This window comes from Terrapene carolina, unplaced genomic scaffold, assembly GCF_002925995.2.
Source record: "Terrapene carolina triunguis isolate 2854851 unplaced genomic scaffold, T_m_triunguis-2.0 Scaffold113, whole genome shotgun sequence".
In the NCBI taxonomy this organism is placed as follows: domain Eukaryota; kingdom Metazoa; phylum Chordata; order Testudines; family Emydidae; genus Terrapene; species Terrapene triunguis.
The window spans coordinates 7,988,447-8,015,343 of record NW_020664464.1 but is presented as its reverse complement, the minus strand read 5'-3'; positions in this window follow the sequence as shown (position 1 = coordinate 8,015,343).

The window sequence follows — 26,897 nt, the reverse complement described above, 5'->3', positions numbered from 1 at the left end:
ATACCTCTGGGCAGGGAGTGTCAAAGGTGAAAAGGGAGGTTGGACTTCACTGCAAAAAGACGTGTGCCCTTATCATAGCTAACTCACTTGGGTTAAAATAGCAGTGAGGACATGGCAACTTTTCTTTCAGTGTGAATTAGCAGCTTGAGCTCAACCCCAGGCTTCCCTGTTGTCTGTATCTTGAGTTAAAAGCAAATTTGCCATGGTTTCACTGCTATTTTAATCTGAGTTAGCAGAAGTGTTAAGGACACACATTGTTCTTTTTTGGCAGTGTAGACAACTTTTTAGAAGTCACCTCCTCTGTCTCTGGAGATGATGGTTTATTGGTAGAGGAAGAATGGGAGCATCTTGGGAAGTGGGGGGAAAAATAAAACAGTGGCTATATTGAGCCCCACCATAGAACTGATCACAGAAGACCCATGACACATGGAGAGTGATGCTTGCCACCTAAAGAACAGTTATTCCTGATTCAGATGGAAGAGCAGCAGCACTTTCAACAAGAAAAGTATTTTTCCTGCAAAAAGAGGGGTTTTAATAAATAAAGGATATGCAGATGTTTTATTTTAACTCTGGGTCAGGGGGATAGAAGTAGCATGGTCTATGAATACTTAAGTTCAGAATTAACAGATGAAGTTTCATTAATGTATTTGGGGATTTCATACATCATAAGAACACACAGGGTGAAACAAAATACCAGACAGACCGTTGGTGCACATTTAATAGTTTTGCCTTTACCAGTGACCAGTATCCTTACTTTAAAAGAAAGTGAAAAGTAGCCCATCACCCCTCCCGTATAATTGACCTACCTAATTGTGTATGTCTGTCAGTGGAGGAGGAAATGCCTGAATCCTGCAATGATCAGCTTACTCTGCAAATAATAAGATTTGATCACCTAATCACTTAAGCCTTGTCTATGCTTGGAATCAGCTCCTGTTTCAGTTGGAATTGCTGCACCAATGCAAATCCCAAGTGTAGACGGAGAAGCTGGGATTTTCATTAATAGTTTTATCCCTGTTTGAAAATGGGGCAAGGTCCACTAGTGCAAATCCCAGCTTTTCTTATCTAGACTTGGGTTCGCATTGGTACAGCTACATCAGTGACTGAAATGGGGGCTGATTCCAAGAGTAGACAAGGTCTCAGAGCCAAACTTTCAAAAGGCACATGCTAAAGTTTCCCCTGCATGCACAGCAAAGTGGTAATTGTGCACTTGTACAAGTATAACAGTAATTGCATATACATGTCATACCTTTTTGCATACTAATATTTACATGCGTAACTTAAGTGGCTGGTTTTGAAACTTTGGCTTTCATATTGCCAGGGGGAATCATGTTTTTTGTTTGATTGACACTGAGTTATGTTTTTTCTTTGTTGCTGATGGTGGGAGTCATAAATGAGGAAAAGCTGTAATAATTTGTTCCCATGCTTGCAGGAATAAAGTCTGAGTTTTCCATTAAGCTTTGCTCTAGGAAAATCACAATCCCATCTCAAAGTACAAACACTTCCATATGTAATTAATTTAAATATAACATAAAAGGAACAGACCCCAGATGAAATAGACAATTATCTTCTACATAAGTATATTAAACCACAAACTGAGGGCATGCTTTGTCTTTCTTTCAGTATTTATCTTTATTTGTGGGTGTGTTTTTTTTTTTCCTGGGCTGTTTTGAATGCCTAAGGGAGTCAACGAAGAAATATTGTACAAGGAAGAGAAATGCAATAAAATAACTCCATATATTTATCTGGTGTGCATGTGTTTATGCTTGGGATATTAAGAAGCTGCACTTTAAATCACCAGGAGTTTGGATGTATCTGCAAACAAATCCTTAAAATAATCATTAAAGTAGGTTAAAAGAAACATAATTTGAGAAAGCTAAAAACTGTGACTTTTTTGATTTGCTGTTTTTGGGGCGGATGGACTGAAGGAGTTGCTGAGCATCAAATGTGTCTCAAGTTATAAGATGGCCTAAATAAAGATGTTAAGTATCTATCTCTTCATTCTATGCCATTTCCCCCTTAACCCACCTCTCCTATCTTGCAGAACTCACAAATTATGATCAGTGCTGTGATACTGTTTGAGGATAATTGCTATACACCAGTAGATCTCAAATGTTCTGTGGAGCACTTGCTAGTGGATGTGTAGAGAGCTGAGTCTAGCTCTCCTTCTGGTTTCCAGAGCCTGCGTCACATTAGAGACAACTAAAATACATCTAATCTTTTCCTAATAGTACCTTTCCACAGCAACTGCTGTAGCTGTCACAAGAATGTTATACAGTATGATCAGGCCTGATACCAGAAGTGGAAAACAGATTTCAAGTCCAGAAGGTACCACTGTGATCATTCACTCTGACCTCCTGCATAATACAACCCATAGAATTTCAACAAAGTAATTCTACTTTTTTCTGGTTGAACAAGAGTATATATAAATATTTTAGAAAGACATCCAGTCTTGATTTAAAGACTTCAAGTGATGGAAATTCCACCATTTCTCTAGCTAAGTTGATCTAATGTTAATTACTCACACTAAAATAAAGTGTGCTTTATTTCTAATCCAAATTTTACTAGCCTCCGCTTCCAACTATTAGATCTTGTTATGCCTTTGTCTGTTAGATTAGCGAGCCATCTACTCTGACATCTTCTCACCATGTAGATGCTTAATAGAGACCTTGATCAAGTCACCACCTTTTCTTTCTTTTTTAAGTTAAATTGAGCTTCTCTAGTCTCTTACTGTAAGGAAGGTGTTACAAACCTCATATGGTTGTTGTAGCTCTTTTCTGGACTCTTTCCAGTTTGTCATAAGTGTAGACACCAGAACTAGACACAGTAATACAATATGGGTGGGGGGAGGTGGTCCACAAGGACAATCTCTTTGGTGCACTGTATGAAAAAGTTTAACTCCTAACATATGCACCACTGAGTCCTTTAAGATTTATATTGTTGTATAATGGGTCTTTCTGTTTGCACCAGCTGGGTCACAGCTGTGGGCTGAGGAAATACAAGTGAGAGTGAATGTGTTCCATCTAGCGTTAGAGAAGACAAGGGTGAGAGCTCTGTCTGCATTAAAGTACTGCTGGATATAAAGATAAGGTGGTCTCCGGTCTCCTCTCATTCAGATGGGTGGTCAGAATTATTCAAATGGTTCAATTTTTTTAAACAAAATATGGGGAAAAACTTGGTGATTGTTTTTTGTCCAAAATTATTCTGTCTTTAAAAAGAATATACACACAAATTCTTCCCCCATACAACATAGGACAGGATTTGGTCCCTCAGTGATTATTCCTCTTTATGCTTTCACAGGCCATGCTGTTACAAAATATGGTGAGATTGTCTATTAGTAGTAGAATTTGTGTCCTCTGGATCCTTTATGTTGAATATACAGCAAGAATCCTTGTGGAGCAGTTATTGTGTCTTAGTAGTGAGCATTTTATAAACTGCGGGAACAGTTATTTTACCCCCCCCCCCTTTTTTGTTGTGAAAATACCAAAAGGACCCAATCAGCAGTATTATTTGCCTAAAACACCACTGAAAGGAATGTAGTGGGATCATAACACACTTCCAAGTGGGTGATCCAAATTTGGGACTTCAGCTCAGTTTGGGCCACAAGGAGCTGGGGTAGTTTCAGCTACAATCTGCACATCTCCTACAGGGAGGAAGTGATCATTAACAATTCCTCCAGTTGACACTAGGAATAGGATTGATGGGCCCCGGAGGGTGAGTGTGTGCCATGATTTAGGACATTTGAGGTTGGTAGAAGGATAAAAATGCAGGATCCTTTTGGGGCTTACAGAAAGACAGAATATTCTAAAATATCTTTCTAAACTGCAGAAGATCAATAGCATGTACAAACAGGCAAACTATTATTTTTTCCTGTAAATTCTGTAATTAAAATGGGTCTTCTGGATTGTTATGGAAGGTCTTGTGTAATACAAATATTAGATTTTGGGCCAAAACCTTATATTCTAAGTTTGAGCTTAGAGCAAACTTTTATGGTCCAGGTATAGCATCTTAAAATAAAGACCTACAATCTGTAATTATGATTCCTGTTTTTAATTGAATTATGGTGTATATAGAGCCTCCTGCGTGGTTGGAGGACCATAAAATAAAGCTAAGCAGTTATTTTACCAGCCTGAACAAGAATAAGAAACCTCTTATAATTCAATTATGGGTACCTCTAGGAACCATATAATTATTCCTTTTATAAACAAAGTATTCCTTTTTGTAAAACTGCTGCCTTCTCCCACCCTTTCTCTCCTTCCATTTGCAACTTTGGCTTGGAACAGTTAAACAAGTTTCAACTGGAAGAGAAAAGAGTCTGAGAAAAACAACTTGCATGTAAATATTATATAATACCTGTATCCATGCTCTACACCCTGTCCTGGAATATTCAGCAACTCAAGTGCTGTGATTGACAAACTGTCACTTATTTCCTTAGACCCCCTGTAAAGCAAATCTCATAGTTTGTTGGTGTGCTGCAAGTGTCACCACTTGCTGATGCTATACAAGTAGGTAAAGCCGCTCTAGTGACACTGAAGGGAAGAATTATTGGAGCAGTAGAGCAAACCTATGCAAAGAAGCAGTCATTAGAGCATAAGAGAAACTTCTTTGGTGATTCAAAAGGCTCCTTAAGAGGTGGAGAAAGGAAAAAGATTTGTCACTCTCTCCAAGGCAAGAATCTCTTCTGGGAATTGAACAAGTGTAAAGGGATTAAAGAAAAAAAGTAGGGAAGGTAATATAAGAGATTTCGGTTGGAGTTTACAGTCAAGAAAGAGGCAGTTATGGGAAGAAGGGAAGGAGTAATTTGTATGGGGCATGACTCCATTTGTTCGTAATATGAAAAAATTAAAAAGACAAGTTTTAGAATCAGGAACTATAATTCTCTCTTAGGGGTGCTGGTACCTCAAACTTCATTTGTGTGTTTTATGGTGTCACCACCAGACCCCCTTAGTAAAATTATCCCCAGATATCTGTTTAATTTTTGTGTGTGTTATAAAAAAGCTCTGCTATAATTAAAGTTAAGACTGGCTTCCTGTTTAAAGCTTGACTGTTTTGAGTGCTCTAAAATCTATATGGCTATATGGATTACCCTTGAAAGTTGTGTACCTCATGGGGGTCCAGAGTAGGGTCAATCATCCAAATATAGGGCCATTTGGCTAAGGGGTTCATACCAGCTGGATAGCTCAAGGGGTTAAGAAATAGACCTTCGGGCCTTACCCGACCAGCCAGTGTCAGTTTGAATTCCACTGTGGGCAGAAATCTGGTAAAGGTAGGAAGGCATATTGCTAAAATCTGTCTCTGTTGGGGAGTGTGTGTTTATTTTTGGGGAATATAAAGTATTTTTATAAAAACAAACAAGATTACATGTGTGAATGCTTGCTGGCAAGAGAGGGGCATTTTGGAGGATGAAGGAGTGGGGGGAATATGGTGAGAGTGTTGCAGCTGCATCAAGGGGAGAAGTATTATGGGGACAGGGGTAGAGGAGACGAAAGGGCTTGGAGGCTCTTGTGGGGGGAGGGACGCTGAGAGGGGGAATGGGGGCAGGGTTGCCTGACAGCCCCACATTCTCCCCTTCTGCCAGGATGTGTGTGCACCAGAATTTGGGGCATCCCTGCCCCTCTAGGGAGGTCTGAGCCCCTCTTCCTACCCCCTGGTGTGTGTGCCAGGATCTGGGAGCCCCTTTCTACCCCCATGGGTATCTGAACCCCCTTTCTTGTCCCCCTGGTGTGAGCTAGGTTCTGGAAGAGGCTTGTTTTTTCTTGGGGTGTGTGAGCTCCTTTCCCTACCCCTGCAATGTGAGCTGGAATCTGGGGTGCCTTTTCCCTCTAAGGGGGTTCAAGCCCATTTCCCTGCACCCCTCTTTTGAGCCAGTATCTGGGGAAGCCCTTTCCTTCTGGGTGGGGAGCTCAGAACAGGCATATGGGACATCGGGGAGCATGCACCAAGAAAACGCTATTGCCACTGAGGAGGAATTGAATGGGGACATGCTTGACACATATCCGAAACTGTCTGGCACTGGGTAGGAGGGAAGGAAATACCCACTGACATGAATGGAGCAGTTCACGGGTCTCAATTATTGTTTCAGGCTGTATTAATCTCTATTGAGTATTCTCTTTCAGATGAGAACATCTTGCTGAGATTAATAGTCTTCTTAACACCTCTCTGAGCATGCTATCCTGATGATAGCTGTATAGAGCCCTCTGCCCCCCTCCCATTTTACCTCTAATTTCATACAATATTCTAGTGGAGCACCATCTCTGCTCTAGTTAAGGTGGGGAAGCCTTTCCTGTTCAAAGGACTAATCTTCTAAGTGCTCAAAAATCTGTATGCCTTCACAGATTGTCTTGAAATATTCTATGCCTCATGGGAATGTAGTGTAGTGATCCTATAATGGGGTAATTTGAGCCTTGGGTTTGTGAGATACAGCCTCTCAGGAAAAAAAAAACATATAATTAAGTTCACAGATTCTAGCCATTTTGAAATTTGAAACCCATCCGGGGCAGAAATCAGAATGAACTGGAAAATTTGGAAAAAATTCTGCTTCTTTCAAGGATTTGGTATTGCTTATATTTTATTTAGGAGACATATCTGTGTACAAAGGAATATTTAGAAGACCCTGAAACTATCTTTGAAAAGAACATAAATTACACATGCAAATGCTTATGGAGGGGAAGGTTGATTAGGGGTGCAAGAATAGGTGAGAATTGGAGGACAAGGGGTTTGGTCTTCGGTGAAGAATGGGGGGTATTGAGGGGGGAGGATGTCAATAGGAATGGGTGGTAGAGTAGGGAAGAGGGATTGTGGGGCTCAGGTAATGTGTAGGCTAGGAATTAGGGGGATTGGAAGGGGAGAGGATAGGAGGGGTTGGAGAATGTGAGGAATAGCAGATGAAATTGTGCATTTAGAGGTAGGGTGGGGACTGTGAGCCCTGAATTCTCTCCTTCCATGTACTGGTATCTGGGAGATCCCCACCCCTGTGCATGGGTCTGAGCCCCCTGCCACTGTTTGTTCTGAGATCTGGGACTTATTCCTCTTGGGGTGCCTGAGCCCCTCTCCCTGCCCCTCCATGTGAGCTGGGATGAATACATGTGGAGGGACATGAAGGTTATGCAGATTTAAACATCTGAAATCCACAAAATGAATAGTTAAAGTATACATCACCCCTATGTGGAGTAGGGAGTGGGCTGGCCAGTGTGTGTGTAGGGGAAAGGCCCAGTTTGGAGGATGGGCAACATGGGTGGACCTGGGCTGGAGAAGCCTAGTTAAAGCAGTTGTGCCATGTGGGGGTGGATAGTGGGAGGGAAGTGGAGAGGGGCCCCACTTAGTGTGCAGCTCAGGCTATAGGGTATTGTGGGGGGAGCTACTTCTTATGTCAATGGTTTCTACAGTGCTAACTAATGGGTTAATGGAATGAGATGGGGAAGGGGAGCTGGAAATGTTAGCGGGGAGCTACATGTTGTGAGGCAGGGGGTGACTCTCGCATGCATCAAGTTACTATAACCACCATGTAATAAAACTGTCAAGATTTTGGGCCATAGACCCTGGATGAGATTTCTCTCATCAGCCCTTGTTAGCTTATGTATTGCAAACATTTCAAGGCAGGACCATTATCCCCATTCCACTGTAACAAAATGTGGAAGGAGCTCTGAGGAATCACATGCCTAGGGCTGGGACTATTCCTACCTCTGTCACTGGCCTGTTGGGTGACCTTGGGCAAGTTGCTTCATCTTTCTGTGCCTCAGTTTCCCATCTGTAAAACAGGGTAATGATGTGAAGTTCTTTGAGAGCTATTGATGAAAAGCACAGTATAGAAGCTAGGTCTTTTGATTATTACATAGCCACAGTAGCATATCCACTGCAAACCTAAATGAGAACTACAACTGTCCAAATGACCACTAACTCCTACCAACAAACATCTCTCTTTCTCTGTTTTTTTAAAAAAAATCTAGGAAATGGAAAACAAACAAACAAACCTTTAATGCAGAGTTAAAGTTGCATGATGGTAGCTTGTGCCCTTCCAGAATGTCGAGTTCAGCAGGACACCTCTGAAAACCAGGAAATACAGAATTAAAGTAAATGTCCAAGCAACCTTAACCCTGCCTTCTTTTGGTGTTGCCCCATAGCACACATCCCCCACACTGGCTTTTCTCTGTAATGGACAAGTGCTACCTGCACTTGCCCTATGTGCAAACATTGAGCCTGCTCCTCCCACAGAATATCACACTTGTAACATTTAACAACCACTTCATTCCCATTTACAACCCTTTCACACTTGCACACAGGACACCAATTAAATCTATACTTTCCACTACCCATCTTTAAATCCACAGACTACTCTCACATCCCACCTCACTACTGACAATACCCAGTGCACATCTGTTGATGCAACCTACACGATTCTCTGTTGAAATGATGTAGACTGGAACCTCAAGATACTCATGAACCTCTTTTCTTTGATTACACACATGGGGGGACTCAGACCCAGATCTCCTCAAATCACAACCACAGCTCTTCCAAGTTGCTCCAACTTATTTTTCCACCATTCTGTACAGCTACACCTAACACAGCGAATGGAGTACATTCACATAATTTCCAGTGGCTATTGCCAGCTCCAGGAGGTCAAAATTAAAGTTGTGTAGGTGTTTACCTGAACACTACTATTTCTGACTTTTCAGAAGTTTGAGCTTTGCTGAACTCAGTGTTCTGAAAGGGCACTAGCTGTCTCTGGGCAATCTTAACTCTGCATTAATGATTTTTGCGCCATTTTAATATATTTTTATAAGCCTGGAATACTTGGCCAACTTTTGATTTAGAAATAATTCTGCCTATGTTGCATATTTTCTATTGTCCTGCAAATAGTAGTTTCAGGTATGAACTCCTTAATGCTTCCTTTTAGCCTACTTTCTAAATCAACTTAATCAATGAAAGGATGTCTTGGTGCGGCCAAATTTTAAGTTGGTCAAAAAGAAGGCTTTTCCTCTTCCTTGTATTTAGGGTCCATAGTCTAGCCCAGCCAACCAAAATCCCAAAGAACAGATGCCCTCTTATTGTTCTCTCAGAGAATTACTCATTTCATTACTATAGACTCAACCTTGCTACCCCGACAGCTCCTGTTGGACATGCAGCTGTGATTAATTGTAATTTTCTCCATGTCAGCTCTTGGGGAATCTCTTCACTGCGTAGTTAACCTGGGCTTTTACCTAGGTTTTAACCCAAACACACCTACCGTTCACAGAGGGAGTGGGTTTCTGATGTGTATTTGGAGGTGCTTTAATCTTGGGCTAGTTTGTGTCTAGGGGTGTGGGTTAGAACCTGGGATTTGCTTTAAGTTGGACTGGAACCCATGTACTTGGTAACGAGGATGCAAGCAAAATCATTCAAGGGGCGATAGTCCTCCAATACTTTTCCCACAATTTCTCCCAAAGGGTAGGCAGGTTTTCCCACAATTAACACAATTCAGTGTGTGTGGGGGGAAATCCTAGAGCATGTCAACACACAGAACCACAGGATATGCCTCCCCCGCCACCCCCAGAGACAGATGCGAGTACAGAAACAGTGAAGACAGAGCAACCTGCATATGGCTTTGCTGTGAGGACACTTGCTATCTGGTTGCTCAGATGTGGGTTCCAATCACTTGAGTTAACTGTGCAGTGAAAACAGAGACTGAGATGCTATACACCCAGTCACAGGGCAAGAGAAAGGTCACACAGTCAGTGAGTCTCATGGTAAAGAAAGGGACAATTGTTATTTGTGCAGTGTGACAGGCTATGGTGTGGTTTGATATTTAAGCTCCTTATCAGGCATCATCTACTTCCAATACTTTATATGATCAGTTTATATGACTAAGGAGAAGCCTCATGGAAAACTCTGAAAATTATTTCATTTAGTTCCCATCTATACTGGCAGCAAAACTATGTATCCTGAATTAATTCTAAGTCACGCTATTCCAACAGTATTCACTGAATACAAAATCTGACAAATTTTGGCTTTTTTGTCCTTCATTCAAGCATTCATGAATGAGTCCTTTTTGTTTAAAAATCCATTCATGATTCAAAACTATTTTATAACTATTATAAACAAACAAATGGTAGTTTATTTGCAAAGTATCCAATCTTCCTGTTTGGTACTGAAGCTTTGAAATTGGTTACCCAAGTCAGTAAGTGGGCGAATACATGACTCATTCAAAGTTAAAGTACGTATATTCATCTCCAAATAGATGTATCTGATGTTTGTGACGGAATACACATATTCAAAGTCAGACTAATATATTCAATTGAATCATGCCCCATCAGTTTCAAAATGCCAAGATTTCCTAAATATAAAAGGGTTAAAATATGGCTGGTTCTAAGCAAAGCCATCGTATTTGCAAAATTTGCCTCCCACTTACCCAGTTTTCAAACACCTAAACCTTTAAGGCTATCTCAGTTTAAATATTGTTTGGCCCCATCTTCTTTAATCAAATAATCAATGCTTAAAGTGGATTTAGAAAGTGTTAGACATCCTACTTCCTAAAGATTAGTGACAAGTATGTTAAGGGTAAAATTTTCAAGTGCCTAAATCCCATTGAAAAATCAATGGGAGTTAGGCATTTAAATTACTTAGGCACTTTTGAAAATGTTACCTTAAGACATTTGAGGCTGATAAGCACCCAGATGTTTTGGGTGCCTATTTGAGTTATCCCTGTCTCAGTTTTGTCAAAATTTAGATCTTGTGAAAACAGGCTGCTTTCTAAAATTTAGTTTCTTCTTCTGTTCAGGCCAGAAATACTGTGAAAACATTGCTTCTTTTGATACAGTCACACTTCCACTCCAGGTCACCCTGTCAGAACCAGGACCTTGAGGTATGTAAAGATGATTTGGGGGAGGAGGAAAACAATATTTAAAATTTTAAAATCTCAGTCAAGGTTTGGTTAAGATTTTGTACAAGATATGGGCACACTCAGGATGGTTCCCATTTGATCCCAACATGTTTGCCAGTCCCTGCACTAAGGGCCAAAGCCTGCTCATCTGAGTAGCTCCATCATGTTAAATCAGCTTCTTTTAGACTCTCCTCCAGCCATTTATAAAAGGTTCCTTTAAACAGTCTGTGTGCAAGTTTGACTCCAGGTGCATAGTCCTGAAATCTTAATATGCAACTTTTTTTTCATAAACAATACAAAGAAGTTGACAGGTCTGAAAGGGGCTTATGTGAAAAGATAATTAAGTGCTTTAGAGAGTGTCAAGAGTCAATAGCTCAGCACTGTCAGCACTCTCGACTGTTACAGGCTATAATTAGATGGCATGGAGGTGTAAGGGATGTTTGGCAGTTTATTTCAGCATGATCTCCACGGGAAAAATAAAGAGCTGCCTCAAACGAGACACCATGAAAGAGGGGAGCAGGAAGATTAAAACCTCACTATTTTTTTTTAAAGTCACTTCCTCACTAAATAACAATTAGCGTAAGTCACAGTTCTCACAGTTTCCATCCATCTGGGCATTTGTGAATCCTGTGCCCCAAATTTCAATTATAAGGTTCCTGATGTATTTCTTATTCTAATTTTCAATTCTTTACTCACTTGCAATGCTTCCTCTTTTTTTTATTATGGTGCTTAAATAATGAGTAACCTTTAATCAGTAACAGAAGACACAGCAAGCTATGTATGGCATGCACTCCCAACAGTGATTTCCGACATAAAGCGGAGCCAATTGCCACCAAGCACTTGGCATGTGCCAGCATAGCTTTAGCAAGTACAAAAGCTGGAATCTTATTGTGGTGGTTATAAAATAGAGCCTTGCAAAGTACATGACTAATTTTCAACAACAACAGTGTATTCTTTCTCAAAGTTTATTGTTAAGAGATTTTTGATGTAAAGATTGATTTCAATTGTTAAAAATGAACTGAACTGCTTTAGTAAAATAAATGAATATGGGCCTGATACTCGATTGGGATCCATTTGCAGCCATGCAGAGTCTCACTGGTAAGGATGCAAGGGCCATGCTAACCGGTCCCAAAGCGGGATTGGGACATGTGAGAGATGACGACAAAGGGTGGAGAGGGGAGGATGACTATTACAATAGGAAAGATCAAGTTACACTTTGTATGTAAAATATACTAAAAACCAAACCTAGCAAATCCTTATATATAACCTATATTCACATAGGCGCTTTTGAAGATCCAAATTGACTCATTGACAGTCAATGGGACTTAGGTCCCTAAGTCACTTACATGCTTTTGAAAATTTTATTATAGCTATGTCAGTGGTCAAGTACAGTTTGCTGATTACTTGATTCCTGGGCTGAGTACATTAGGAAATGTAACCGTTTCCCACCTTCTGTCTATCCTCTCTAGCTCCATTAAATAGCTTCTCTTGCCTCCTGCTGCCATCCAGCCAACACTACTTCCCAGAACCCGAGAGTTCCCCATTCTTGTGCAATCTGTAATACATGGCATTCTTCTTCTCTCTCAGATGTTGGAGGTTCTGCATTCAATGCAGGAAAATAATTTCCCCCAATAATCTATATTATTGAAAATTCAGCTCTATGCAGCCAGTTTTCTACATCTGATTTATTTTAATTAGAGGTTAGCTGCAGAAGAGTTCATGTGATTACAGTTATAATTATTACAATACCAGTCCACATTTCCATTAGTATTCCACTTGATAGTTGGCAATAAGCAGAAATAAAATATTAGGACTTTTAAAACAGGAGATTACCAATTAGCGCAATTCTCCAATGGCACATAATTATTAATTATTATCATCATCATTATTCACAAAGCAAAATTTCTCTGGGATACCTGTGTGCTTCCTTCCTGTACCATTCTCCAACATCAGCCTTATCTGTTCTGAAATCCTGAAGCAATATTTGTATTAAATACACAGCTGAGTGAATACAAAATGGAAAGGCTGAAGTAATGGAATAGATTTCTGTTTTGTTAAGACTCAGTCCCTTTTTAATTCTTCTTAGACTTTTCATAGACAGCATTTAAAATTACAGCCCCAATGGAAAGGTCATTCTGTGCATTTGGTCCAAAAGTGAACTACAGTGATTGTCATTATCTACCAATTGCTGGGTGAGGAATGTTGGCAAGTGCTAACCATTTAAAGCTGATTATTGAGCAGGTGGCTGACTCACTTTCTTTTGGCCACATCCCAGAATTATATGACTTGTCAATCAAAAGGGGGACAAATGTATTACGAAGTGCCTTGAAAACTGGTTCTGACCCTTGCTGTACAAATATAATTCTAGTCACCAAGTTGCAGGAGTTCCTTAAGCTACTTTGAAGAGAAATGGATAAGTTTTAATATTCGTAAAGTTCCTCTATTGTGGGTGTTGAGATGAAAAGCGGAAGGATAATATAGTAGTTAGGGTGTTCACCTGGTTTCAATTCCCTGCTTCATCACTGACCTTAAGCTGTGACCTAAGTCTCTTAGGGTGGGATCCCCAAAGGGGACTTAGAGATTGCAATGCTGAGCATCATGCTGCCTAACTTTTAGGCCTAGAAAATCTTAGGAACAACATTGTGATCAACAAAGTCTGAGTTAAGTGCATATACAATGAATGGGGAGACACAAGCACCTAAGCGTGGGATCCCATAACTACAGCGGGGGCTCCAGCGCTCCAAGCGCGTGCCTGGGGCGGCAAGCTGCGGGGAGCGGCCTGCCGGTCGCCGTGAGAGCGGCAGTCAGGCTGCCTTTGGCGGCATGCCTGCGGAAGGTCCACCGGTCCCGTGGATTCGGCGGCAATTCGGCGGCAGGTATGCCGAAGCCGCGGGACCAGCGGACCTCCCGCAGACATGCCGCTGAATCCGCGGGACCGGGGACCTCCCGCAGGCAAGCCGCCAAAGGCAGCCTGCCTGCCGTGCTTGGGGCGGCAAAAAAGCTAGAGCCGCCCTTGCATAACTACTATACTATCCTTCCTCTCAACATCTCAACACCCACAATAGAGGGACCTAGAAGTTCTGTAGTACACTTTGATCTACACTGCTTTGAATGGGAGTAGATTAAAGTACACTAGGGAACTTCTACTGCACAGCAGCAGGGTCCACGTGGACACTTGTGGCACGGCAATCTAACATAGGGTAGATTTACACTCCAGCTTGCCAAGAACTAAATGTTCACGTAGATAAGCCCTTAGGCTTCTCAGTCCTATAGGCATTTTTGAAAACACCACCCTACGACAAGAAAATATCACCAGCTCAAAGTGCAGAGTGAACTCAGATACTGGTAGGGATAATTTGGCCTTAGTAGGGTAAACAGTTCAACATGTGCCCTGGAATCTTCTCTGACTGTAAGTGATCACGGAGCTAGGTTTTTATTTCTCATCTGAAAGACCGAAATAAATGTTTAAAATGTTAAACCAAAATTATTTCTCCGAGTATTTTCAAGATGAGAAATTACAGTTCTTTAGTGCTTAGAATATTTTGTAAAGTGTATGGGGGAAAAATCCCTCTGACTGTCATGGAAAAAAAATTAAAAGAGCAGAATTTTAAATTGCACGCACCTCTTGACATTAATAAATAATGAGAGCAGAAATGGCATCACTTGTTTTACATGTGTGAGTACAATACAATAAGCAAATCTGACTCATCTGCCAGTTTGATTGCTTTGTTTGGAATTCCACCATCCTGGGTAAGGTGAGGTGTGGGGAGTGATTGGTAAGGAGGATTTATGTAAAATAGGGTTCCTAGAACTGAGAGGAAAAAGAAGTTGGGATACAAAATAGTTTTTCAGACTTTAGGAAGCCAAAGTCAAATGTTGCCTTCCCAGGGAAAATTCTTTGTCAAGCTCCAAAATTACAACTCACAGCAGCTAGTGACATCTTTTGCTCAGGCAAAGAGAAGTAAGTTTGTGTGTGTGAGAGAGAGGGCACAGCTGGTAAACCAGCTGATCAGACAAATCCACTGGGAAATCCATGCAAGGCCATCCTCTCCACAAAATTATCTGAGTGCCCTCTTCCTTAACAACTATCTACTATCTCTGGAACATGTAAGGTAAAACAGGAGACGCAGCTACCTCTCTGCAGATATTTCTGCCTTTTTTACCCTGATTTGCTGCTCTCCTCACTTCATAGCATAGGCAGGCATGTAGTCCCCAATTGGCATTTTTAGGTACTCTGTGACCTTATGTTTACAAGACTCTGTAACCATCTGGTGCTAGGCGTTTGTACTTATTCTGAGGCTATCTGGTATATAGTTGCTTTTCTTCTGCCTTCCTTAACCTTTCAGACTATTTGTCAAATGTTGACGTTATAGCCATAAGTAAAGCAAGTTCTGTCTCTAAAACATATACTTTATTTATTTATTTATTTATTTATTTTAAGTACTTTGCAAGATTTTTTCACCACTTGTCTCTGTTTCTCCCGTTCAATTTCAGTTTATCATAAGGCCAGGAAAGAACCTTCTTCAATATTGGTGTCAGGTACTTTATTTAGAGTCTGTTTAATTCTTACAGTAACTTGAATGAGACACAGAGAAAAGGTTCTTGTAGTGTCCTGAGAGATGCGACACCCAAGGGGCAACCCTACAGGGTGGGGGAGAGGTGACTGTATGCCACCTTTGTGCCACCCAGATTCTGGACTGCTGCAGGGCTGCCAGAATAAGGTAGCACTGTTTCAAAGGTTGCTGTAGTTTACAACAGCCTCATGCCTGCTCTGCAGTCCAGAATCCCCAAGTGCTGAGTGCTAAGAACACCTCCTCCTGCCCCCTCTCCCCACAGCACACTCCCTACACAGGCGCTTATAAGCAGTGGGAAGTGTGGGGCAGTTCACATTGGACATACACTGCTCCTACACTATAGGAGTTCTCACTCCAGCCTGCTCAGGGCCCCTATATACTGCCAGAGTGGCGCATATGATCCAGTGCAAGAGCACAATTCACCTTCGGTGGGAATGGCCGAGTTCTGGGGACTCATCCCAGGAGGGTGAAGTTAAAGACAAAGATCCTTTTAAGAACCATTTTTGATTCTTGTGTCTTGCTCTATTGGAATGGTGGTGGGAAGCAAAATGTAAATTAGTTTTATTTTCTTGAGACAGTTAGCAGTAAAACTTCACCAGTTTCAGAGAGCAGAAACAGCAGAGGTTTATTTGTTTTGTTTTTTACAGCTAGCTTGTTTTTCTTTTATTCTTTTCCCATCTTCTCTTGGTTTGATAGTTGGCTAGGCTGTAGGAGATGGTAGCAATAGGCAGTGGATCACCATCACCAGGATATAAATTAAAGAAAAAAGGGCCCATTGTCTAAAGCAGCTAGTTGTGCATAGAGGCCAATGGAATTACTCCACTTCTTACCTCTCTTCAAACAAAGAAACATTCACTTTGTTCTTCCAAACTTAATACACCGCTGCATGTGAATTCATGTGTCACTAGCAAAGATGCAAACAAGGTTGTCAAATAATCTCCTTTTTCCAACGTGATGTCAGTTACAGGAGATTTACTTAGCCCTAATTAGGGCAGCCACATACAGTAGAAACATCAGAATTGCCATACTGGATGAGATCAGTGTTCCTTCTAGTCTGGTATCTTGCCTCTGGCAGTGGCTAGTACCTGATGCATTAGATGAAAGCAGCCATAATTCAAATGTATGGTCGGTCATGTAGTGCTGTGATGTCAGGAGATGGAGGGGGTGGGGGAAGGAAATTGCTCTCCTTCCCCCATAGGCAATTGTCTTGTACCCTGAAGCATGAAGTTTGATTATCCTTCTAATTTTATCCTAGTTTGCATAGTTGACAATGTTACTGATGATTGTAAAGTTTGCCAGTCTCTTTTACATTTCTGTTACATCATTTGTCTTGCAGGTTTTACAGTGTATTCCCTAGGTTTACAATACACCGTGTAAAAAAGTATTCTCATTTATTTTAAAAATTTGTGTTTACTTGGGGTACCATCCTTTCATCACAGGACAAAATAAATAAGACACATTGACTTATTTTCATGATGCCCTTCGGTATTTTGCATACCCCACCTTTTATATTCCCGGACAAGGCTTTGGGGCAGGAGTCTGCATTTTGAATTTTAAATTCTGCCATTGGTAGTGTTCCCATTTGTAGATCTGAGTTTTCAGGGCATATTGTGCATTTAGCATTAGACCACCACCTCAAAGTGACCTAGATTTCCAATTTTAACTATACATGTGTACTTATTTATACTAGCCTCAGGACTGGGACAGTAGTTCATGGGATGACATGTAATTAGCTTTAGTGTAAAGTAAATGTTTTTTGGGTGTTTGTTAGGATCTATATTATTATTCTTGTAATAAAGCAGAAAACATAAACCCTAACCCTAGAACCAATAAGGTGGCTTTTGCTTCAGTGATTATTTTTTGGCTGTCTTTAGACAAATCCATGGTGCATAACGACTCAGAGCAGTAAGTCAGCAACACATTGGACAGCTCCTCTCTCAGGTTACATTGAACAAACTCCAAGGGGATTTGAAGTTTTATCATAAATATTCTATCTGTAAGGTCTTCAGTCTGGTTTGCTTGTTACTTAAATATACTAAGAGAGATTCAATGAATATTTTATAACGTCTTAAACAGCACTTGTTCTACAGTAAGTTAAGTGGCTTCGAAAGATGCAATTCTTGTGGGTGAGTGCATAAGGGTTTTCAGAGCACTAGATTAGATGCATGTTCACATCCTCCAGGAAGCCTGCCCCCTTTATGCAGTCTTGACATGGGGGCAGGGTGAAGATTGCTGATGAAGATTGTTATGTGTCAAAAGGAGTATGATTATGTGACTCACCTTGTTTTCCATTATATATAATTTAAAAGCATACTGTCATGGTATTTTTCATAATTAAAAAAGTCCTCATTATTGTTTATAATTATCTCTTTAAAGCTTGACATTGAAATCTGTTTCCTTACTGATTTATTTCCCCCTTTCTTTGGAAGTACATGTCGGTTGAGTTATTGTAGAGTTATGTATGAGTGCTGCGGGTTTGGATATTTAATTGTTTTGGCTTTTTACTAAAGGAGGACAGAATCTTTAACCCTCCCCCAGCAGGTCAGTTCACATAATGGTGCCAAGCCTGTGGCCACACTGAGCCACTAGATTTTGGGAACCCTTGGATCACCGGGACAAGTTGAAAATGTTTCCTGCTAGTGCCTGATGTGGTGTAGCATGCAAGCTGCTTTGTGTGGGCCAGATCTGGAAGGACAACCTGAGCCTTGTGGAGAATCAGGATGTGTTCTTTATTGTGGCCCAGGTGGGGCAACACACAAGTCCCCCTTCCTCCTGTTTTTAACAGGAAGTCTTAATCCATTACTGGAACTTATCTCGCTCCATACTTTCTAAAACAAGCTGGCAGAGGAGTTTGGGGTATGTGCAGGGAGAAAATGACATACTGAATCTTAGGCTTTGCATGGGTCTGGGATCAAATGGTTTTGTCAGGAATCCCTGATACGCTTGAACCAGCCATGCTCATCCCCACCACTGTAAACATGGGATGAAGTTCTGTTGTAGAATAGAACTCACAACCCAGGGGATAGGGCTTTTAAGCTGCCCTTGCAGTTTCCTGATCCTAGGTTACTCCAGGGACTGGAGTGACCCTGGAATAAACATTTCTGGGAGCCCGAGTGGGCCTATGGGCTGCAGCACTGCATAGAATCCCTGTCACACTGTGTCCCACCCATCTCGAGCCCTGCCTAACCAGGGCTTGAAAGCCTATACCAAGGCTTGCAAGGGATCTCTAGGTAGTTTTACGGCTGTCCCCCTCCCCATGCCTGCACCAGGAAAATCCTCACTGAGCAGGGTACAGGCTTTTAGGGCCCTTTACTCCAATCTGGCCCTTTACGCAGTGTAAAGGGGCCAGATCGGAGGTAAGGATTTCACCCCTGAACTTTTCAGTAAGACATAAGAAAAAACTCCTGTAGATCATTTTTTTGGCCAACCAATTTTGAAAGTGGCCATTTAATTTACCAAAATTCCTTTTTTTTTTTTTTCTTTTTTCTTGAAGTGCACTAAGCCATACAAATGGAGGAGTCATTTCACAGTTTTCCTGTTTGGAAAAACAAATGAATTACAGGAAAAGAACTGCTCCGGATGTAAACATTAGCTTGCCAAGACCACTAATCCACATGGATTTTAGTAGCATAAATGATCCTGCAGTGTAATTACAACGGTTACTAAAATGATTTCTTTTAGATCCTACTGACTCTCCCTACATCCTCAGGATTCTGCTTGCAAGTAGCAACCCCAGTCCTACTCCTTACTCATGGCCTTTAAGTGCAGTTTACTCCTGTCAATGGATTTGGATTGCTCTGTCAGCTAGTGTGGAGGGGGATTTCTTCAGTCTTTTGGGGTATATTTGCGCCCTGGCAGTGGGTGGAGAAAGCAGACCCTGTGGTCTCCAAATGACAAGGGGTTAAGGCTCCTTGGGCCCTCCCACCGTATGTCTGTAGTGATCATTGGGGCCTAGTAGGTCTACCCCAGTTTTCAGCCTACATATAGGAAAGTGGATAAAAGTTTGGAACATTTCATAATCAAGTATAATTAGGGCTCCATGTCTGTCATGCAAGTCACGGATTCCGTGACTTCCTGCGACTGCCGTGACTTCTGCAGCGGTTAGTGTGACTCATCCCAGGGCCGCTCAGGCAGCCCTGGGGACAGCCACACCGGCTGCTGCTCTGATGGCCCCAGAGACTGCCCGAGCAGCTGCCAATGCGGTGGGCCTCCCGGGGCTCCCTCCTTCCCCGCCGTGGCTGGAGTGGCGGCACGCCCCTGGTGGCGGTTGGAGCGGTGGGACCCCTGGGGCGAACCCTACTTCAAGATTCAATCATGGGTATTTTTAGTAAAAGTCCTGGACAGGTCATGGGGCTGTGATTTTTTTTTTGGTTTTTGCCCGTTACCTGTCCATGACTTTTACTAAAAATACTCATGATTAAATTGTAGCCTTATCTTTAATAATGTTGATGGGGAAAAGGTGCAAAAGGGAGACAGAATGACTGACTGAATTAGTCTGACCATAAAGGCCTGCGGATATAATTCAAGGACTATGTTAAGATCATGCTTGGTAAACATGAGATGTGTGGGACTGGAAATCAATGGACCAGAACTGATGTGTTGGAAATTAGGCCTAACTGGTGAAGAAAAAATGAGGGTCTAGGCTCTTCCACCCATCCATTCCATTTTGGGGTCCTCAAAAAGAGGGCTTTTTAGGAGATGTTGGGGGGGAAATTAGGGGACATGAATGCAGATACCGGCTGACTGCAAGAGGGGAGAACAGTAAGAAGCAAGCTTCACCATCCTGGCTGCCACCCGCACCATCTTCTTGAGTCCCAGGATCCACCGTGACACTGTTGGACCTTCATTGTCTTGACCCTGTGAGATATCCTGACCAGACCAGGCCAGCAAGAGTGACCCAGATGACACCACCACCTTTGCTGGCTCCAGCTAAATCCCAAACATCACTGAGAAATGTGAGACATTGTTACCTCTCCTCTCCCCTTGTGTGTCCTTTTTCTTCTCCACTTTTTCTTCATTTTCCTATCTCTCTCCTTAGCCATCTATCTAAGCATCTGGCTTAGTTAGCAAGGCTACATATTTTGCATCACTGCTGTGAGCCTATAACCAGAGAGGCAGCTAAAAGCAATGCCCTAAATAGCCTGCCGCTGGTACAAGTTTGCCAGGTCTCAGAAGATATGTCTATATGACCCATGGAAGAGCATCCCAGCTTGAGTCTACAGACTTGGGTTAGTGGGATTCATGATAGCGCTCTAAAAATAGCTGTGTAGACAGCACTCTGAAATTGTGGCTCAGGCAGATGCTCAGGCTCTGAAGTGTAGGAAAGGAGCTTGGTGGGTTTGAGTCCAAGCTTCAGCCCAGGTCACAACTTCAAAGTGCTGTCTACACAGCTAATTTTAGAAAGAGCATGAGACCTGCTAGCCCAAGTCTGTTGACCTGGCTGAGAGGCTTGCTTCCACAGGTGATGTAGACATATCCAGAGTGTCTAACAAAATGGTGTGTTGTGCTGTTTTTCCAGCAGTGAAGCTGCAATTGAGAGTTCGTGCCAGCGACAGAAGCTGTATTTTCTCTTTACTGTTCTTTTCTCTCTTCTTCTGTGTGTTTTGTCTTCAAGAAAACAGAATTGAACTAACTACTACAACAGCTTGAGCGCATCTCAACTAACTTCCTCTTCTCCCCCCAAAAAGGACAGTTATTACCCTCTTTAACACCATCTGAAAGACTGTCAAATGAGGTTTTCCATCTAAAAATTACTTCCAGCTAAAGACAAAGGGAGCAAGGGATATGGTTAATATGAAAGCATTGTTTAATACTTTATATTTCAACTGCTGTAATTGTTTACCCTTCTTTTCTGTACCTTTAAGACAATGTCACAGTTTTTAATGGTGTATTTGCCCTGGTACTAAGCAGGCTAAGGTTTTTGTATACCAAACCCTGAACATGTTCCTGTCACTGTCCAACATTAAACAGTTTTAAACAAAGAATACCTGTGGCTTTTGGGGCCCATTTATTCCATCAAAATTAATGCAACAGATCTGTGCAGGGGTTAGTCGGAATGTGGCTCCAAGGATTGAGGGTATTTATTCAGAAGTGGTTTCAGCTATAACTAAAAGAAATGGGATGAAATTAAGAAGGGAAAAGTTTGATGACTATGAAGTAGAACTTCCTAAGAGTGAGAACTATCTGGCCATAGAATAGTTCTTCCATAAGAAAGTAGTGGAAACACTATTACTTGGGACTTCCAAGGCTAGTCTGGAGAATGCACTGCAGGGTGCACTATAGGAAATGAACCTGCACTGTCAGGTAGAGGGACTCGGTGACTCACTGGTATTTTATACCTGTAACTGATGATTCTTTGATAAATTATAAGGTGACTGTTCATTTTCAACCAGCTGAACACTTCTCATTGCTTCTGCTTCCTAAAACATTTTTCTTTTCCTGAGACTCATCTTGACATCCTTTTAAATTATTAAGGGCTGGGGATGCTCATTAAGAGAGAGATTAGAAGACATAGTAGACGTGAGTAATTATTAAAGGCCCAAGAAGGGGACACACGATGCATTTTAACTGAGGCCTTAGCGGATTGTTAAATTAAACGAGTGGTTTAGTGATAAACTGGTTGAAGTTAATCAATTGAGTAAAACTATAGGGAGGCTGTGTAAGTGAGGCTGGATTTGAAGGGTTTTATAAGTAATCACACTTTGAGAGCTACAGCTGCTTCATATTTGTTTAATAGTAGACTTGATGAGCAGCTAATTTGTCAGAAAATTGTGTGCAAGGTCTAGTGCTGTTTGAGAGCTGAAGAGGGGACAGGTCCTGAGTAACTGTATGAGAGGCCTGAAATTCTTTAGTGTCACGGGCCAAAACTTTGCAATGCTGAGATGAATACTGTGACACAAGTGTGATTTAATGATTATGATGAGCTGGCGCAGAGCACAGGTTCAGAGAGGTTTTATGCCAATGACTTTGAATCTTTTAACTTCCTGAACTCTTCAACTTCCCCACAGTGCCTGTAACTCCTAAAGGCACAATACATCTCATTTGCAGTGGTTACTAATAAGGGTACGTCTATACTGCCCGCCGGATCGGCGGGTAGTGTTCGATGTATCGAGGATCGATTTATCGCGTCTCGTCTAGACGTGATAAATCGATCCCTGAATCGACGCCTGTACTCCACCTCGGCAGGAAGAGTAAGCGGAGTCGACAGGGGAGCTGTGGCGGTCGACTCACCGCCGTGAGGACGGCCAGGTAAGTTGAACTAAGATACTTCAACTTCAGCTACGCAAATAGGTCCTTCTGTGAAATGTGTTCGTGGTCTGACAAGTGGTTGGCTAAATTTTGGAATGGAGTAAGTAAATTGTAGCACATATGCTATGAGGTTAGCCTTTTCTGTTCATGGATTGTTTAAGTAGTTAAAATATTTAATCAAATTTCTCTGTAGGATTCTTGGACTGTATGTTGCTTAGGAGCAGTTTGTTGTGTTTGATAGCCAAAATTCAAGCTTTTAGTTAGTTTTTAATTGGCCACAACAGTCACATGATATTGTTTGTTCCCTAATTGGATGAACATAACCCTTTGATTCAGGCTTCTGGTGCAAATACAGATTTATTAGTTCAAAGTACCTTTTCAGTGAACATTCTTGTAATTTTTGCCTAGAATTCACTATTTTTTGCCAACATCCTCATGCACTCAACTATTCATGGAGATTGAACCCAAAACCAAAGGCAAAGTCCATTCATGTTTTATTTAAATATTCACAGAAATATTTTTGAGACTTGCCCAGCTTTGCTAGGTGTCAATCACAAAAGTGCTTACACAATTGGCACCCTGGTAGCTGAGAAGCTGTACGACTGCTGAAGCCTGGATGGACAAAAGCGAATGAACTGTCTTTTTATCCTTAGTGCTGGTCCCTCCAGGTCAGGGTTGAGGCACATTTGTGGGGCAGCGTAATAAAGATGATGGTATTCCTGCTCATGCTGTACTGATTCTGTAGATTAAGAGGGGGCTTGATTTCCCAGGGTTGCAATGTGTCACTTTAAATGAGCATTAAATGTACTGTTTGAAAAACCCACTAGTGACTGCTTTCCATAAAGGTGTAGAACTAAGCAAAACATTTTGCAATGAAACATTTGTTGAAAATTGCTCGGTTTCTAATTCACTTAATCTCCAAAAAATGAGAACAATTTTGACAGTTTACTGCCAGGGTGTTGGTAAAAAAATGAATAAATGAAAAACCACTTTAAGTTGTGAATTTTGAAAATGGAAGAAGAGGAGTAGAAGCCATGTAGGCTAGTATGTGTTGCTAAGAAGCAAGGGGTTTAGAGTTCTAGTCTTGCTCCTGGCCTTAATCATACATTGTCTTTAACCTTTTCTGTCCCTGCATGTGAGAAGAGTGGATAGGGAAAGCATTCAGTTGTGACCAAGGAAAAGAAAGAGCTGCCCCTGCAAGGAAGGCACTGGTTTTGGCAGCTTTGTGCTGACTGCTCAGGAGAGCAAAGGATCTTTTCCTACATTTAGTATAGTATCATGCAACCCCTGCCTATGTCGCTGATCTCCCCACTCTTCACTGCTTGCTTGGCCTGCTTTAGTTACCCGCTAGCAGCAGGAAGATGGTGGTCCAGCCTCTCACCCCATCTTATTTGGAGGGTGCACTTCTCAGCTGGGACTCAGCCCATAACTCTCCTCCCTTCTTATCAAGGAGCAAAACAAGGGTCGAATAAATGACTAAACTTGTTCTTTAAATGAGGTTTCTTTTTATAAGACAGACTGCTTGGGAGTTACCTGTGAGAGCCTTATCCATTTCAGCGAAGTACTCCTCAGGGCGGGAGCAACAGTTCAAACTATCTGAAGGGCTTGACTTTTTTTAGTGGGTAACTTCTGATATAATTAACGCTGCAGCTGTGGTTCACACTTACACTACCATTTTATTTCAGCATTGTTTGTATGGAATGTATACAGTGTCCTGTGCACATTCATTTAAAGAAATAACTGTTCAAATCCATCCCTGGTGTAACTCCCTTGAATTTAACTCCTTAATAGTCTGATTTTCATGATATTTGGGCATGCAGCTAGGTGCTGGGATCAGCTAGGGAATACATTACGAAACTCTGAGCCATATATCTATTTTTAATTATTTTTTCAACACAATTGTCAGTGTGTTTCTCTTGTATTAATAAAATAATACGGGCTCCCTCTGGTGGGCCAAAATAATACCTTTTAATTTCTGTGTACCAAAGCTTGCTGAAAGTCTATTTAGCTTACTGGATAAAGTATCTGTTCCTCATTTCAAAGGTATTGAGTTCAAATCCTGATAGGCTGTTCTTTCTCCTCTCCCCGCCCATTTAAAAGTCTGTATTTTTTTTCCCTCTGTCTAATGGACCAAATGTTTTCAACACTTAAATATTATCATTCAAAAATACTTTGCCTATAAACAATTATATTGAAGTAACAAAATATACTATACAAATACTAAGAGCCTAATCCCATGACATGCTGATGCTTCTAGCAAGGGGCAGCATTCAGTGCTAAATCGAAGTCAGTTACTGCTGTGATGAATGCTATAGTAATTCCTATACATAAACTGATGTCTGTTTTTCATGATATTTTGTATAAAGATAGTTTGTATATAGAAGCTATTTATTACCAAGGGCTTTGTGCATCCACACCGCATGAACTCTGTTTGTTCAAAATCTTAGTTATACTGACAAAAGAAAAAATATTTCTCTTAATTTCTATGGAATTGCAATGGCTCTCTCTCTCTGCTGGCTGGTTTTAGCCCTACATTTTTCCATTCTTTTTGTTAATGTTCTGATTTCCTTAATACCTTTTATTTTCCTACCAGTACAGTTATAGACTAATTCATTCTTATGACTTTCCTAAACAGAATAAAAATGTTTATTTCACATGTACAAGAAAGCTAAATTGGAGGGGAAATAGTTCCACAAAATAGATGTGATAGCTATGAAAGTGGCTACATTAGAAAAGGCTTAGCCATTTAAATGGTATAGTTAATCAAGACACAATTAGGGTTAACATGATTATCCATTCCCTAGCTCAGAGCTCTCAGACATGGATTTAAGGGAGACTAAGAGCTTGTCTACACTAACCCACAATTTGGACTATGGGTATTTGAATGGTAGTGAGCACCAAAGTACTGCAGTGTAACTCCCCCATGTGGATGCTGCAAACACGAACTAAAAGGGTCCTAGTTTGCATTAATGTAGTTCTCTTCAAACAGGATTACATTAATAAGAATTAGGAACCTTTTAGTTTGCACCCACAGCATCCACACAGGGGAATTACAGCATAGCATTTTGGGGTGCACTGCTTTCTCACCTCTGTAGTCTGAACTGCATAGTGTAGACCTGAGCTAATTGATACCTAAATGTGTATCATTCAATATGACTATTTACATGGTGAACCCTTTTGGCCAGGGTAGTTTTGCTGGATAGCTGTTTGGTTTAGCATTCCATTTTACATGGCATGTTAGTGCCAGGCAAGCCAGGATGCGAATCTGCAGCAGATTAGTTCTGTGCACTAACTCGCTGTGTGGCCACTGCTACAGAGCACTAAAAAGTCTGTAGTGCGCTTTGATGTACTTTGGTTTTGTCCCACCTTCAAAGATTAAGGAGCCCCAAATTGGGTTGGAAATCATCCCCAAATTTCAGCACAAATAGGAATGGGAATGACATTTGATAGGCAGTAACCAAGGGAAACTCAAGCTGAAAGAGAATAAGAGGCTAAACTGGAACTTTAATTTGTTTACTTCTTCAGAAGAGACTCGAGTAATGTATCACTAAGCAGAAATTCTCATTGTGATCATGGAACTATGGTTCTGCTGGTCTCGTGTAAATTAATAAAGCTCTGAAGGATGACTCATAGCTGACACTAAGTCTGACCCTAAGAGCATTTAGGAAGCTGATGAATAAGAACAGACCACTCCACTGAATTTAGGAAGATGAGAGTATTTCAGATCCCTATTCCAAATAGTTATACCAGTGTCAATAAGTACCTGCTGAAGAGCAGTAGCCTCCATTTGTATGGAAAGACAGTAGACTTTTAATGAAAGGATCTGCTTACAATAAATTGTTCTTCTCTCTAACAGGTGGTTAATGGCAGTGAATGTCTGTGTTCTCTGCCCTTATATTTGCCATGTTTTTTTCTAAAGTTTTAATTGGAGTATGGAGAAGTGTAAATTGTATTCCTAAGTGTATTTCAAATTCTCCAAATGCTTGGGCATATGGTTAAAAAATTCCAAATCGCTACAAGATGAGCCCCTGATCTTTTCATAGACTTATGCATTCATAGATTCCAAAGCCAAATAATTCCAGGAACATGTCTTTTAGAAAAATATCCAGTCTTGGATTAAAAATGATCCATGTTGGAGAATCCACCAGAACACCTGGTAAATTGTTCCAGTGGTTAATTACTCTTAAAAACGTATGCTGTATTTCCAATCTGAATTTTTCCAG